We start from the raw sequence: 16,312 nt of genomic DNA, 5'->3' as shown, positions 1-16,312 counted from the left end.
CGGCCTAGCTCGCCCAGTGGCCAGCTAGGCCGAGGCCCAGCAAGGGGTTGCCCCCTTTTTCTTTTATTTGTTTTGTCTTTCCTTTTCTGTTTTATCCTATTTTTCAATTTACCCTAATTTTGTAAATTATATAATTAGCATCTAAATTAGTTCTACTAAATATACCACTGCCACCAAAAGTTTGGTACCCAATTAATTTAGTTAGAACATTTTTATTATTTTAAAAGCATTTAAATAATAGTTTAAGCCACTGTTTTTTTTCATTTTAGAGTATTTAAAATTTTATTGAAGTGTGGTTTCTCCATCATAATTACTTATGCATTATTTGTTACCTCTCAAAGATTTTAGTTTTAATGTTTGAAAACTTTTGATGTTTGCCTTTATTTTAAATTTGAATTTGAATGGGATTGAATCATTGTGAGGTTAACAACAGTAATCTTGGTGACGTGACATCATTAGCATGGAATTGCTATAGCATAACTAATCGGGCGTTACAAAAGCTAACCCTCAAACCGCTCGCAACCATCCGGACATGGTTCTCCATCCAATACGGTCCTATATTCCCCAGGCCGGTATGGATGTGCATTTTCCTGTAAACCAAAAAGAAACTATGGGGCTTTACGGGTGTCTGTACCACTGCCACGGTAAATTCTTACTCCCTTGGCCCACCAGAAATCCCTCTCCCGCGCCCGCACCCCTTCACATGAGAAGCAGTTAGTTGGCACTGCTCCAGAGCACCGGTACCTCATTCTTGCCGATTTGAAGTAGACACGGTGAATATACTGATGTTGAGGAGAAGTACCAGGCACAAAAATCAATGTAATTGATTAAATGAATTGAATGCTTCTTTGGAAATAATTGATCAGGAGCAAGCCAAGGATGTGGATAGTCCTTACTACTTTAATAATCCTCAATTTGAAAGTCCAAGAAAATACTTCAATTTAATTCAAATTTCAGACTCATTTTGTCATCTTTAGATTAATGCAACATAAATATGTAGACAAGACCTGTGTTTGTCTTTTATTCCCATGTTTGAACTAGTATAGTTCGGGTTCTTACATGATAGTGCATGTCACTTTAATTTTTCACCGCTACAATGACCAAACCATGGACTAAGAAAACGGTGTGTCATCTCTACTTCTAATGGAGCAGTTGGTAGTCTCCGCTGGTTAATTTTCGTTCTATCAGAGATTGCTTTTTTTTTCATCCTTGATCCCACCTCCCAATTCCAAAAAAAGAAACAACCAAAACCACGTCCACATAGTTCTCCCGCATGCCAGAAAAACGGACGAAATAAAACCTACGAAATGAAACCAGCAAAAAAAGTTCCACTGCTCGCAAGCGAGCGAGCAGCGAGGCGCCCAGAGAGCCCTCGAGCAAGAACCCCACTGTCGTCTCCCTCAGGTGCAGCCGCCCGCCCAATCAAATCACGCTGCCAGCCTCGTCTGCCTCTCCATGCCTGCGTCCCTCCCCGAACGGCGGCGATGATGGAGGAAGCCACTGGCGCTGGCCAGGCCCCTGGCCGATGGACGCGGCGGATCATCGCTCCTCAGGGCCAGCCCCTCCCGCCGTGCTGGATCACGTGGCAGCCTAGGTAACCCTAACCAGCCCCCGATCTTCGTATCTCTCCCTGAATCCCTCCTCCTCCATGAGCCACGCGGTGTGCTTCCCTCCTCCCACACGCTGCTCCTCTCCCTCCCCAAATCGACATGGATCTCGCGCTGCTGGATGCAGTAGACGAAACTGATCTAATCTGATCCCGAGTTCCCATGTCCTGATGAGAAAGTACACCTGCGTGGATCCAAGTCTGAGTTGGAGCGACATCGATCCGATGAACGTGCAAGGAATTTCTGAATCTAGGACTTCTATTTGAGTATATACGTTTGTTTGTTATTGAAGTCAATTGTTCGTACAACAGCAGATATTTTTTTAGCACCAATTCCAATAGTTGTGTTTGCTTCTTTTGAAGGCGGATCTTGGATTCTTTCCAATAGTTGTGTTGCGCGAAATTCCAATTATTTGAGTATCTGTACTATAGTTGCCTTCAAAGAAGATGAGGCTGGAATGCTGGATACTGCATCTCTCCTAGCATGAGGAACGTTGCTACTGTCTTTGTGAACAGGTTGATGATAGGAGATGAAGTACGTTTGAACTAACATGTTCTTTCAATTTTCCCAACGAGGTGGAGCTTGCACATATGGACATATGGTACACTTGCACGGGTTGCTAGGTTCTCATCGCCATTGGATTGAATACGGAAAAATGGAGAAAAATTGCATGAACCAAATACAATATCTATGTCTCCTCGTTCGCAGGGTAGGATGAAGTTGTTGAGGATGCACGTGTACCCGAGGAACAAGTACCACCTGACGCTGCAGATGACGAGGTTCGGCAAGGGCGCCGACTGCGAGAATGTCTTCAGTACCATGGTCTACCTCTCACCCAAAGGTTCCACTCAATCGATGCATTAACTGATGTACTCCAGTTCCATTACCCGAGGAACTAATATGGCAGATTTTGTTTTCTGCAGCATGGTGGGTTGGGAACTCGGGATGAAGGAAGAATACTCCTGAGAGCCCAAACTCGAGCTTCCAAAAGATATGCGTAATGTATGTGTGCCTCTTCTCTATGCATATGTAATTGTTTTTTCTATGTTTTCTGCTCCTCTCTGGCACAATGTGGAAGATGTTGGTTTTAAAGGCTAGCAGGGGCAGCCAGTGGTGGAGTAATCAGTGGTTTAGTTAGGTACATATAATAGAAGTAAATGGTGTTTAGTAGGTGCACCAATTGTGTTCTACTTCCACATATTTCTTCCTTGATTTTACCGTGCATAATCTTAGGGGTTGTGCTCTGGGGGTAGGCAATATATTCTTATAATATGTTATTCCAGTATGCAAATTGTCAGGGGATTCGTATTTTGTAGATTCTGGAATAAGGGGTCCTGGTTATTCCAGTATGCAAATTGTCAGGGGATTCATATTTTGTAGATTCTGGGATCTTGCTGGGAAAGTTGAATCATTATTCTTTATATGTGATTGTTCAAAACCCACTTAAGAATCCATGTACGGATTGGGAAGATATCAGGACACAAATTATTTGCCTGGTGTATAACCAATAACTAGCTCGAGTGCTTTGGAGGAGGCTGGGGTTTATCTTTTATAAAAACTACTATTAGTTGCTCCAGAAAGTTATAGTTAGCACTAAGGAGAAATTTTCGCAGTCAAAACTTGTTTGTGTTCATGACATCATTTCTTTGCCGCAACAACGCTTTTATTTGTTTCAAATTTTCAGAGTTATGTTCGATGAACCAACTTTCGTCAGTTATGATGTTAATTACTTCGATCCTTTTCAGTATGCTGAAGGTTGAAACTTAGGCTGTCACTATGAAGAATATTTGCCTTTCAGTTTAAATTCCTCCGTAAAGATTTTGTAAGATACTTGAATAGTGTAGATGTTGAATTACCTGTATGCGTGACGATTAAAGAATTATGTGCTGATACCTTCCAATGTTGGTTGAACCACATATGCTTTGCTTATTGGTTTTTGTAGATAAAAATAAGGGATATTGTGTTGTTGGCAAGCTTGATACTACAGTGAATGCTCACCTAATGCTTAGTGTCTTGCTTTACTGCAAAGGTCTTCCATAGATACAGTGCTTCAATCACTTTGGTAAGTTCAATGCCAATTTGCTTACTGTTCTCTACTACTATGAGTTGTGTTCGGAGCAAAAATATCTCATGAGTACGACAGTTCTAACGATTTTTTAATGTGCGACGTAGATTAGATGAGAAAACATTTAATCACAGATATGATGCCTCCATGTTAAACATTGAAGAAATGGGGGTTGTATATTTTCAGATCAACAAGGCAAGAATAACTTTATTGTTTCTCTGTTTTTTCTTTTTTCTCAAGCAACATAAAAATTGAATGTATTACTTACTACTATTGAATTGCAGGCACAAAATATATAAACTTGGTTCAGATCTTCCTGGTTTCATTCCACAGCGAATGTAAAACTTATATTCATAATTTCTATCCACTGCAGGAGGCAGGACCACATGAACAAGCAGGTTGTTGTCGAAGCATAGTTGCTACTGCAAGAGCAAGCATCAGACAACATCCGATCTATACAAAATCCATCCATCCGTCTCGTCTCATGCATGCATAACTAGGCCAATGGTAACTTGTCTACTATTCTACTCACTGCAGTTTACGATAATTTGTCTACTACTCTACTTAAGCTTGAGGGTGAAGTGGACGATAAGTTGTATTATTGACCAAGTATATCTTGTTCATAAGCCTAAGATTTGCATACACCATAGAAGCCGTATATATCTTTGAGATGATCAGTCCATGGCTGATATTGCTGGAGCAGGAGGGCGAGGCAGTGGCAAAGGTACTCAGTGTGTTTAGATCTTGAACCAGTTTGGGCTTGCCCATCTGAGTGCCGGCGATCTTCTTTGCAAAAAAGTTAAATCCGAGCAAGGGTAACAATCTGCTCTCAGTGTATTTCAACCCTCATTTCAGCATATCACATTCCACTTTCCTTTTATTTATTTACTTTTAAGAGCTCTGCTTTAGGGTTCGGTGTCGTATTTGTATCATCTTTATATAACCTTTTTTGTTTAGAAACAAAAGTTGCGTGTGCAATGTTGAAGCTTGTTACGATATTATTATTGCAGACCTGCCCTATCACCTATTAAATCTGACACGTTTTATTGAGGGCATTTATATTATAGATGCTCAAAAAATGTCCGTGCTTAATGCTGCTCAAAACGTCGTATCATCATCCCTGAAATCGGCATTCAGTGTCTGAAGTCCAGATTACACAGAGGCCCAAATTTACATGCAACAGGGTTACCATCTACAGTACTATCAAAGAACATCAGCTTGTGATATCCCAATTCATATGACATTTTGCCTTATATACCGTATAGGTTGATTTTGATTGGAGTAACACTATGGCAGAGAAAAACTTACTAAGTCTCCCTAGATAATTTCACACTTTCTCATACACTAAAGAGCATACTCTCAGCATCTCTTGTACCATGGTGGCCGAGAGCTGGAGGTCCTTGAGCCTAAAATCTGCATTCCAAAGCAAAAGATTTCTTTTATTGGTGATAGTTAGTTAATGGCATGCAAAGCAATTCTCGTTGATTGTATGCATTAAGCTGAGTCGACTAGCAACAGTGTATATGACTAAATAAAAAGGCAATTTTTTTGCATGAAGAAAAACATTAAAGTGATGACAAATGTAATGCCTCACAGGTAAAACATAAACAGACCCTGTGTGAATAAGAATGAAGGTCTACATTTATTGGCAGGATTAGAATTTTCAATACATTAATATGTTGTCTTCTTAATTGAGCTTGTACTAAATGTTGTCAGTACGGGCTGGCATTCAACTTTGCGTACTGTGTCAAAGAGTTTCAAGACTTGGACCTTCCCACATCATGCTAAAGCTAGTAACTATTTGTGCTACTAAACATAGCGTTCCCAGTTCCACTACATCCTCTCCCCAATGTCTTTTTTCATCCATCTAAGAAAGAAGAAGAATCATTTTTCATCCATGTAATAAGAGTGAGTTAGTGGTAACAAAAATTCAACAAGGCCCCCTACTGTACATGAGGATCATAATGTTATACTACCTCCATTTCTTTATGTAAGGTCTATTATTTTCGGCACGGTGACCAAAGCACATGATTCCGTGTTTTCTATGGGAGATCTAAAATAGTAGGTTAAAAGCATACTGCAAATTTATTAGAAGCAAAATACTAGAAGGATTACATGTATGCAATGGATAACAAGAGCATTAGTTCTTTAAAAGTGTTGCATTTAGTTCTTCCCAATCCGTTTATTTGTTCTAGCTCTATGGATAACAAGAGCATTAGTTCTTTAAAAGTGTTGCATTTGTGTGGGCTAGACACCACTCCATTGAAAAGAAAATGTGTCGACATGTCATATTACAACAATTATGATATCCATAAGAAATAGACACTCACCGTGTTGCCTTGAGAGCTCATATGTTTTTGTGAGGAGAGAAAGGCCAAAGTTTGTGTGCAATAGTCGGCGGAGTGGTTACATGCTGAGAGGAGAACCTATTGTAAATATATATCATGTTCTAGCATCATTTGAGCGACAAGTAATTCTGGATGGATGTAGTATCACTTAATTACAAATGACATTTATGATCACCATTGATCTTACTGTATGATTGTTTTCATGACCTTCAAAGAAGAAATATTCTAAAAGTTGAGTGCAGCTGGACGGACCTCAATCCATTTGAGCCAGGAAAAGTAGATGCGGACTGTCCTAAATCATTTGAGATATGAATAGTAGATGGGAAAGGGTTGAAATATTTTATGCAGCAATGGTTACTAAATGGTAGGAATAATGTGTTTTTTGCAGTAGTTCCTAAATGGTAACCTCCAAGTGCCTAATTTCATATGTAATAATTTTCCAGGCAAGTTCATAATGCAATCAATTTTCTGGTTGTAGTATCTTCGAACATTTGTTTTGAGGGAACAAAATCCTCCCAAGTGTGGTCTTCAATTATTGAACAATAACAATGGACATGCTTTGTGAGACTATTGGTCTTAAGCATAAAAAGGCATGCAAGTGATATCCATCAATTAAAGTAAAGTGCACGACAAATAGTTGTACTCTCTCTGTCTAGAAATTCTTCTCGGAGAATGGATAATCCATTTCTCCGACAAGTACTTGCGGGTGGAGGGTGTATGTTTTTGTACCACTTTTCTACTTTGTCGATCAGATCTCATAGTACAAGTCGGCTAATTACATTTTTATCGAAATTATTGCAAGTGGAGTGGATTTCAACTATTTTTCATTTTTTACTGTCTATCTTTTCTATACATGTCAAATTTCACATGCATCGTGTTTGCAATCAGTACAAATTTGAAAAAGCCCGTGGCAACGCACGGGAAGTGTACTAGTATATCTAGTACTAGAGTTATTTTCTTCTCTGTTAATACCGAAGATGACAAATGGCGTGATGGTGCAATATGAAGGGATGTAGACATTGCACATTGCAGGTAGCGTCTGTAGCGCTAGGTTCCTTATTTCCTCGAACTGGGGCAGTTGTTGAGGCTGGACAGAGCCCTGGGCCTGTGGTTTTTGCTGATATGGCCGGAAGGAGCCCTGGCCTGATGGATATTGTTGCTGAGGCTGTTGGAAGGAGACCTTGCTCGATGGTTGTTGTTGTTGTTGTTGTTTTTGTTGTTGATGCAGAATAATAGCATGGACGACATTGTGGATGGCTTGGCACTCCGACTGCTCAGGGATCTGCCATAGGTGCTGACAACACAATTCTTGCAACAGCTGGTAAGTACTTTGTTGCAAAACTTGTGATCTTCCATGCGCTATGTTGTGTTGCTGCAATACAACATCCATGCATGGAATCAGTTGTTGTTGCAAAATTTGTTGAAGGATTTGTTGTTGTTGTTGTTGTTGTTGTTATTGTTGCTGCGAAATTGGTTGTTGTGGTTGCGAATACTGTGGTTACGGTTGTGGATATGGTTGTTGTGGTCGAAATGGTTACGGTTGCGAATATGGTAGTTGCGGCTGCGGAAATGGTTGCAACTGCAGATATGGTTGTTGTGATGGAAATGGTTGCGGCTGTGGATATGGTTGTTGTGGTGGAAATTGTTGTTGCTGCCCTAGAAATTATTGTTGTTGTACCAATGGAACTTGCTCTTGTGGCTGTTGCTGAGATGGATTTTGTGGCTGCAATTGTGGCACTGGAACTCTAACTGCAGTTGTGGTGGTGGTCTCCACGATAGCAATGAGGGAAAGGAGGAGAAAGGTCTTCATGGTGGATTTGTATTGACCACAGCTTGCTTGGCTTAAATGATGCATTCTACTTATGAGAATGATGGATGAGGAAGGATGATCGCCATGCTACGGGGCTATTTATAGCTGCCATGGAATGATCTCTTTCACAATTGGCATTTGCTTGTGTGGAAAGTGCTTGGATGCTTCTCAAACTCATAATTTGGTATGTTCTGTTTGGTGGCACTACTTACAAGTGTATTCTTGGACTGGTCATTAAAGTTCCTTGTTGTTGCACTATCATTCCACCACCAAAAAGCTGTGACAACACGCATGACTCATCTTATTTACTTTACAGATCAAACAGTAATCTAGATTGCCTATTTTTCTGAAACTAGGTTTGTAATTTTCTGCAAATTGTTACGCATAAATTAGATAAGCATGGCTGTCACGGTACTTAGTTTGTAATCTTGTGTGGTCTCTTAAGATAGATAAGACTAGTAATGTAACTTGCTTTAGTAGGCCATGACTCATCAAATTCCTTTTACATGACAAGTGTTGTAGTGTTCTAGAAGTTATTAGCAAGCATAAATTTTGTAATGTTCTACAAGTTGTTACGTGTAAACTAGATAAGCTTGACTTGCTCACAAACAAGATTGTAATCACTAGTCATCTACCCGTGCAACTACACGGCCTAGCTATTATATGGGTACATATTTATTAATAAAATTATATTTATATGTAAAATTCAAGCGCTTAAATTACATATATCATACATCTGAACATATGCTAAGTTATTCAAATAATTATAGTACAATATAAACACATATATTATAAACTTCATTATATGGAAGAGTGCCTCTACTTTCCCATTTATGTTACGCAAAGTATCATCACTGGTCTGAATGAAGCCTTCATGTCATAGTAGCAAGAATTTGACACCACCTACTAAGGGAGAAAGCGAGTATGAATTATTTCGATATATAGTTATATTACTTTGTTGTTGTGCGCGTATGTATATGCACCACTACTACAATGCTACTCAAACAATATATAATATATATTTCTCTTTTAGTACATTAGTAAGTGCTCCTAACTTAACCAACAAACACAATGTTATACTTAATTGAGGCTTTATCTCTCTAGCATCATTTTAGATAGTAAACTTTAAAATTAATGGATGTAGTTGTGAAACAATCCTTTTCAAGAATCTTCCTTTGCAGAATGATATTCCTTCAATTGATATTTACTAGTACAAATGCCCGTGCATTGCAACGGGCAAATAAAAGTGCGCTTCATGTGCCATTTCTTATATCCAATGCTGATAAACCAGAGTAATAATGTTAAACTCTAATTTTTGTTCGGAGCTTGAAGTGTGGACATGAAGAACCAACCTAACTACCTACATCTGTTGGAAGAATAGTTGTGTTGGGGAACGTTGCAGAAAACAAAAAATTTCCTACTGTTTCACCAAGATCCATCTATGAGTTCATCTAGCAACGAGTGATTGGATTGCATCTACATACCTTTGTAGATCACGCGCGGAAGCGTTCAAAGAACGGAGATGAGGAAGGCGTACTCGACGTGATCCAAATCACCGGAGATCCTAGCGCCGAACGGACGGCACCTCCGCGTTCAACACACGTACGGTCAGCGTAACGTATCCTTCTTCTTGATCTAGCAAGGGGAAAGGAGAGGTTGAGGAAGATGGCTCCAGCAGCGGCACGACGGCGTGGTGGTGATGGAGCTGCAGTACTCCGGCAGAGCTTCGCCAAGCACTATGGAGGAGGAGGAGGTGTTGGAGAGGGAGAGGGAGGCACCAAAGGCAAAAGGTAAGAAGTCCTCCATCTCCCCACTATATATAGGAGGGCCAACGGGTGGGGGCGCCGGCCCTAGGAGATCTAATCTCCTAGGGGGGTGCGGCCAAGGGGAGGAATCCCTCCTCCCCAAGGCACCTAGGAGGTGCCTTCCCCTCCTAGGACTCTTCCCTCCTTGAAACCCTAGGCGCATGGGCCTCTTGGGGCTGGTGCCCTTGGCCCATGTAGGCCAAGGCGCACCCCCTACAGCCCATGTGGCCCCCCGGGACAGGTGGCCCCACCCGGTGGTCCCCTGGAACCCTTCCGATGGTCCTGGTACAATACCGGTGACCCCGAAACTTGTCCCGATGCCCGAAATAGCACTTCCTATATATGATTCTTTACCTCCGGACCATTCTGGAACTCCTCGTGACGTCCGGGATCTCATCCGGGACTCCGAACAACATTCGGGTTACTGCATATACATATCCCTACAACCCTAGCGTCACCGAACCTTAAGTGTGTAGACCCTACGGGTTCGGGAGACATGTAGACATGACCGAGAAGAATCTCCGGTCAATAACCAACAGCGGGATCTGGATACCCATGTTGGCTCGCACATGCTCCTCGATGATCTCATCGGATGAACCACGATGTCGAGGATTCAAGCAATCCCGTATATAATTCCCTTTGTCAATCGGTATGTTACTTGCCCGAGATTCGATCGTCGGTATCCCAATACCTCGTTCAATCTCGTTACCGGCAAGTCACTTTACTCGTACCGTAATGCATGATCACGTGACCAGACACTTGGTCACTTTGAGCTCATTATGATGATGCATTACCGAGTGGGCCCAGTGATACCTCTCCGTCATACGGAGTGACAAATCCCAGTCTTGATCCATCTCAACCCAACAGTCACTTTCGGAGATACCCGTAGTATACCTTTATAGTCACCCAGTTACGTTGTGACGTTTGGTATACCCAAAGCACTCCTACGGTATCCGGGAGTTACACGATCTCATGGTCTAAGGAAAGGATACTTGACATTGGAAAACTCTAGCAAACGAACTATACGATCTTGTGCTATGTTTAGGATTGGGTCTTGTCCATCACATCATTCTCCTAATGATGTGATCTCGTTATCAATGACATCCAATGTCCATAGTCAGGAAACCATGACTATTTGTTGATCAACGAGCTTGTCAACTAGAGGCTTACTAGGGACATGTTGGTGTCTATTACTCACACATGTATTACGATTTCCGGATAACACAATTATAGCATGAATAAAGACAATTATCATGAATAAGGAAATATAATAATAATGCTTTTATTATTGCGTCTAGGGCATATTTCCAGCAGTCTCCCACTTGCACTAGAGTCAATAATCTAGTTACATTGTGATGAATCGAACACCCATGGAATTCTGGTGTTGATCATGTTTTGCTCTAGGGAGAGGTTTAGTCAACGGATCTGCTACATTCAGGTTCGTGTGCACTTTACAAATATCTATGTCTCCATCTTGAACATTTTCACGAATGGAGTTGAAGTGACGCTTGATGTGCCTTGTCTTCTTGTGAAACCTGGGCTCCTTGGCAAGAGCAATAGCTCCAGTGTTGTCATAGAAGAGCTTGATCGGCCCCGACGCATTGGTTATGACTCCTAGGTCGGTGATGAACTCCTTCACCCAAATTGCTTCATGCGCTGCCTCCGAGGCTGCCATGTACTCCGCTTCACATGTAGATCCCGCCACGACGCTCTGCTTGCAACTGCACCAGCTTACTGCCCCACCATTCAAAATATACACGTATCCGGTTTGTGACTTAGAGTCATCCAGATCTGTGTCGAAGCTAGCGTCGACGTAACCCTTTACGACGAGCTCTTCGTCACCTCCATAAACGAGAAACATTTCCTTAGTCCTTTTCAGGTACTTCAGGATATTCTTGACCGTTGTCCAGTGTTCCTTGCCGGGATTACTTTGGTACCTTCCTAGAAAACTTATGGTCAGAGGCATAGGGGATGACACTCATCTCTTCTATATCTTCTGCCATGGTCAGACATTGAGCTGAGCTCAATTTCACACCTTGTAATACAGGCAAGAACCCCTTCTTAGACTGATCCATATTGAACTTCTTCAATATCTTATCAAGGTATGTGCTTTGTGAAAGACCTATGAGGCGTCTTCATCTATCTCTGTAGATCTTGATGCCTAATATATAAGCAGCTTCTCCAAGGTCCTTCATTGAAAAACTCTTATTCAAGTAGGCCTTTATGCTATCCAAGAGTTCTATATCATTTCCCATCAAAAGTATGTCATCTACATATAATATGAGAAATGCTACAGAGCTCCCACTCACTTTCTTGTAAACGCAGGCTTCTCCATAAGTCTGCGTAAACCCAAACGCTTTGATCATCTCATCAAAGCGAATGTTCCAACTCCGAGATGCTTGCACCAGCCCATAAATCGAGCGTTGGAGCTTGCACACTTTGTCAGCATTCTTAGGATCGACAAAACCTTCCGGCTGCATCATATACAATTCTTCCTTAAGGAAACCATTAAGGAATGTCGTTTTGACGTCCATTTGCCATATTTCATAATCATAGAATGCGGCAATCTCTAACATGATTCGGACGGACTTCAGCTTCGCTACCGGTGAGAAAGTCTCATCGTAGTCAACCCCTTGAACTTGTCGATAACCCTTAGCAACAAGCCGAGCTTTATAGATGGTCACATTACCATCCGCGTCTGTCTTCTTCTTAACGATCCATTTATTTTCTATGGCTCGCCGCTCTACGGGCAAGTCAGTCAAAGTCCATACTTCGTTTTCATACATGGATCCTATCTCGGATTTCATGGCTTCTAGCCATTTGTCGGAATCCGGGCCCGCCATTGCTTCTTCATAGTTCGAAGATTCACCGTTGTCTAAAAACATGATTTCCAAGACAGGGTTGCCGTACCACTCTGGTGCGGAACGTGTCCTTGTGGACCTTCGAATTTCAATAGGAGCTTGATCAGAAGTATCTTGATCATCATCATTAACTTCCTCTCTAGTCGGTGCAGACACCTCAGGAACATTTTCTTGAGTTGCGCCATTTTCCGGTTCAAGAGGTAATACTTCATCAAGTTCTACTTTCCTCCCACTTACTTCTTTCGAGAGAAACTCTTTTTCTAGAAAGGACCCATTCTTGGCAACAAAGATCTTGCCTTCGGATCTGAGGTAGAAGGTATACCCAATAGTTTCTTTAGGGTATCCTATGAAGACGCATTTTTCCGACTTGGGTTCGAGCTTTTCAGGTTGAAGTTTCCTGACATAAGCATCGCATCCCCAAACCTTTAGAAACGACAGCTTAGGTTTCTTCCCAAACCATAATTCAAATGGTGTCGTCTCAACGGATTTCGACGAAGCCCTATTTAAAGTGAATGCGGAAGTCTCTAAAGCATACCCCCAAAAGGATAGCGGTAAATCGGCAAGAGACATCATAGATCGCATCATATCTAATAGAGTGCGATTACGACGTTCGGACACACCATTACGCTGAGGTGTTCCAGGCGGCGTGAGCTGTGAAACTATTCCACATTTTCTTAAATGTGTGCCAAACTCATGAATCAAGTATTCTCCTCCACAATCTGATCGCAGGAACTTGATTTTCCTGTCACGTTGATTCTCAACCTCACTCTGAAATTCCTTGAACTTTTCAAAGGTCTCAGACTTGTGTTTCATTAAGTAGACATACCCATATCTACTCAAGTCATCAGTGAGGGTGAGAACATAACGATAGCCACCGCGAGCCTCAACACTCATTGGACCACACACATCAGTATGTATGATTTCCATTAAGTTGGTTGCTCGCTCCATTGTTCCTGAGAACAGAGTCTTGGTCATTTTACCCATGAGGCATGGTTCGCACGTGTCAAATGATTCGTAATCAAGAGACTCTAAAAGTCCATCAGCATGGAGCTTCTTCATGCGTTTGACACCTATGTGACCAAGGCGGCAGTGCCACAAGTACGTGGGACTATCATTGTCAACCTTACATCTTTTGGTACTCACACTATGAATATGTGTAGCATTACGCTCGAGATTCATTAAGAATAAACCATTTACCATCGGAGCATGACCATAAAATATATCTCTCATATAAATAGAACAACCATTATTCTTGGATTTAAATGAGTAGCCATCTCGAATTAAGCGAGAACCTGGTACAAAGTTCATGCTCAAACTTGGCACTAAATAACAATTATTGAGGTTTAAAACTAATCCTGTAGGTAAATGAAGAGGCAGCGTGCCGACGGCGATCACATCGACCTTGGAACCATTCCCAACGCGCATCGTCACCTCGTCCTTCGCCAGTCTCCGCTTATTCCGCAGCTCCTGTTTTGAGTTACAAATGTGAGCAACCGCACCGGTATCAAATACCCAGGAGCTACTACGAGTATTGTAAGGTACACATGAATTACATGTATATCATATATACCTTTCGTTTTGCCGGCCTTCTTGTCCGCTAAGTATTTGGGGCAGTTCCGCTTCCAGTGACCACTTTCCTTGCAATAAAAGCACTCAGTCTCGGGCTTGGGTCCATTCTTTGGCTTCTTCCCGGCAGCTTGCTTGTCGGGCGCGGCAAGTCCCTTGCCGTCCTTCTTGAAGGCTTTCTTACCCTTGCCCTTCTTGAACTTAGTGGTTTTATTCACCATCAACACTTGATGTTCCTTTTTGACTTCTACCTCTGCTGATTTTAGCATTGCAAATACTTCAGGAATGGTCTTTTCCATCCCCTGCATATTGAAGTTCATCACAAAGCTCTTGTAGCTCGGTGGAAGCGACTGAAGGATTCTGTCAATTACCGCATCATCCGGGAGATTAACTCCCAGCTGAGTCAAGCGGTTATGTAACCCAGACATTGTGAGTATGTGCTCACTGACAGAACTATTTTCCTCCATCTTACAGCTGAAGAATTGTCGGAGACTTCATATCTCTCGACCCGGGCATGAGCTTGGAAAACCATTTTCACCTCTTCGAACATCTCATATGCTCCGTGTCTCTCAAAACGCTTTTGGAGCCCCGGCTCTAAGCTGTAAAGCATGCCGCACTGAACGAGGGAGTAGTCATCGGTACGTGCCTGCCAAGCGTTCATAACGTCTTGTTCTGCAGGGAGAACAGGTGCATCACCTAGCGGTGCTTGTAGGACATAATCTTTCTTGGCAGCTATGAGGATGATCCTCAGGTTCCGGACCCAGTCCGTGTAGTTGCTGCCATCGTCTTTCAGCTTGGTTTTCTCTAGGAACGCGTTGAAGTTGAGGACTACGTTGGCCATTTGATCTACAAGACATATTGTAAAGATTTTAGACTAAGTTCATGATAATTAAGTTCATCTAATCAAATTATAATGAACTCCCACTTAGATAGACATCCCTCCAGTCATCTAAGTATAACATGATCCGAGTTAACTAGGCCGTGTCCGATCATCACGCGAGACGGACTAGTCAACGTCGGTGAACATCTTCATGTTGATCGTATCTTCTATACGACTCATGCTCGACCTTTCGGTCTTCTGTGTTCCGAGGCCATGTCTGTACACATGCTAGGCTCGTCAAGTCAACCTAAGTGTTTTGCATGTGTAAATCTGTCTTACACCCATTGTATGTGAACGTTAGAATCTATCACACCCGATCATCACGTGGTGCTTCGAAACAACGAACTGTCGCAACGGTGCACAGTTAGGGGGAACACTTTTTTGAAATTATTATGAGGGATCATCTTATTTACTACCGTCGTTCTAAGCAAACAAGATGAAAAACATGATAAACATCACATGCAATCAAATAATAACAGTGACATGATATGGCCAATATCATATAGCTCCTTTGATCTCCATCTTGGGGCTCCATGATCATCTTGTCACCGGCATGACACCATGATCTCCATCATCATGATCTCCATCATTGTGTCTCCATGAAGTTGCTCGCCAACTATTACTTCTACTACTATGGCTAGCGCGTTTAGTAATAAAGTAAAGTAATTTACATGGCGTTTCTCAATGACACGCAGGTCATACAAAAATAAAGACAACTCCTATGGCTCCTGCCGGTTGTCATACTCATCGACATGCAAGTCGTGATTCCTATTACAATAGCATGAACATCTCATACATCACATATATATCATTCATCTTTCATCACAACTTTGGCCATATCATATCACAGAGCACTTGTGTCACATCCCTAGCTTCAGGCATTGCTCTAGGTTAGCTTCATGTGTGCATCATGTCTATATTTTTGAAACTTGAATTGAGGAATATTGGAAGCCTCAAAACCCTAAATAAAAGAGGGGCAAAAACCCTAGAAATCTTATTCATTGCTCCAAAAGGCTCTTCTTAAATGTTTGATAATTTTTGGTAAGGGTTCTGGTCCCAACCAAAATATTGAACATTTTTAAGGATTTATTTTTGATACTTTGAATTTAAATCATAGCTATTTGAATTGGACTTATATCTACTGTTAAATAAATATAGGTCCAATAATTCTGAAATATTTTTGTGGAGCATTGTTTTAATTCTTTTAGCTCCTAAAAATATTGTCAGAAGCAAAATAAATTGAATTGGTTTCAAAACCAAATTCAAAACAAACCTGCAAAATAGAAAACAGAGTTAAAACAAAAAGAGAGAGAAAAAAATAAAAAGAGTAAAGCCTACCTGGCCTCACCCGTGCAGCCCACCAGCCGGCC

At 41.6% G+C, this 16,312-nt stretch overlaps 1 pseudogene; it reads right to left on the bottom strand.

Moving 5' to 3' along the window:
- Window positions 1-6,865: 6,865 nt before the first annotated feature.
- On the bottom strand, window positions 6,866-7,845 carry LOC119314205 (annotated as a pseudogene).
- Window positions 7,846-16,312: the final 8,467 nt, after the last annotated feature.

The sequence above is a fragment of the Triticum dicoccoides genome, chromosome 6A (assembly GCF_002162155.2).
Source record: "Triticum dicoccoides isolate Atlit2015 ecotype Zavitan chromosome 6A, WEW_v2.0, whole genome shotgun sequence".
NCBI classification, from domain to species: domain Eukaryota; kingdom Viridiplantae; phylum Streptophyta; class Magnoliopsida; order Poales; family Poaceae; genus Triticum; species Triticum dicoccoides.
This window is presented reverse-complemented; position numbering and strand designations above follow the sequence as displayed.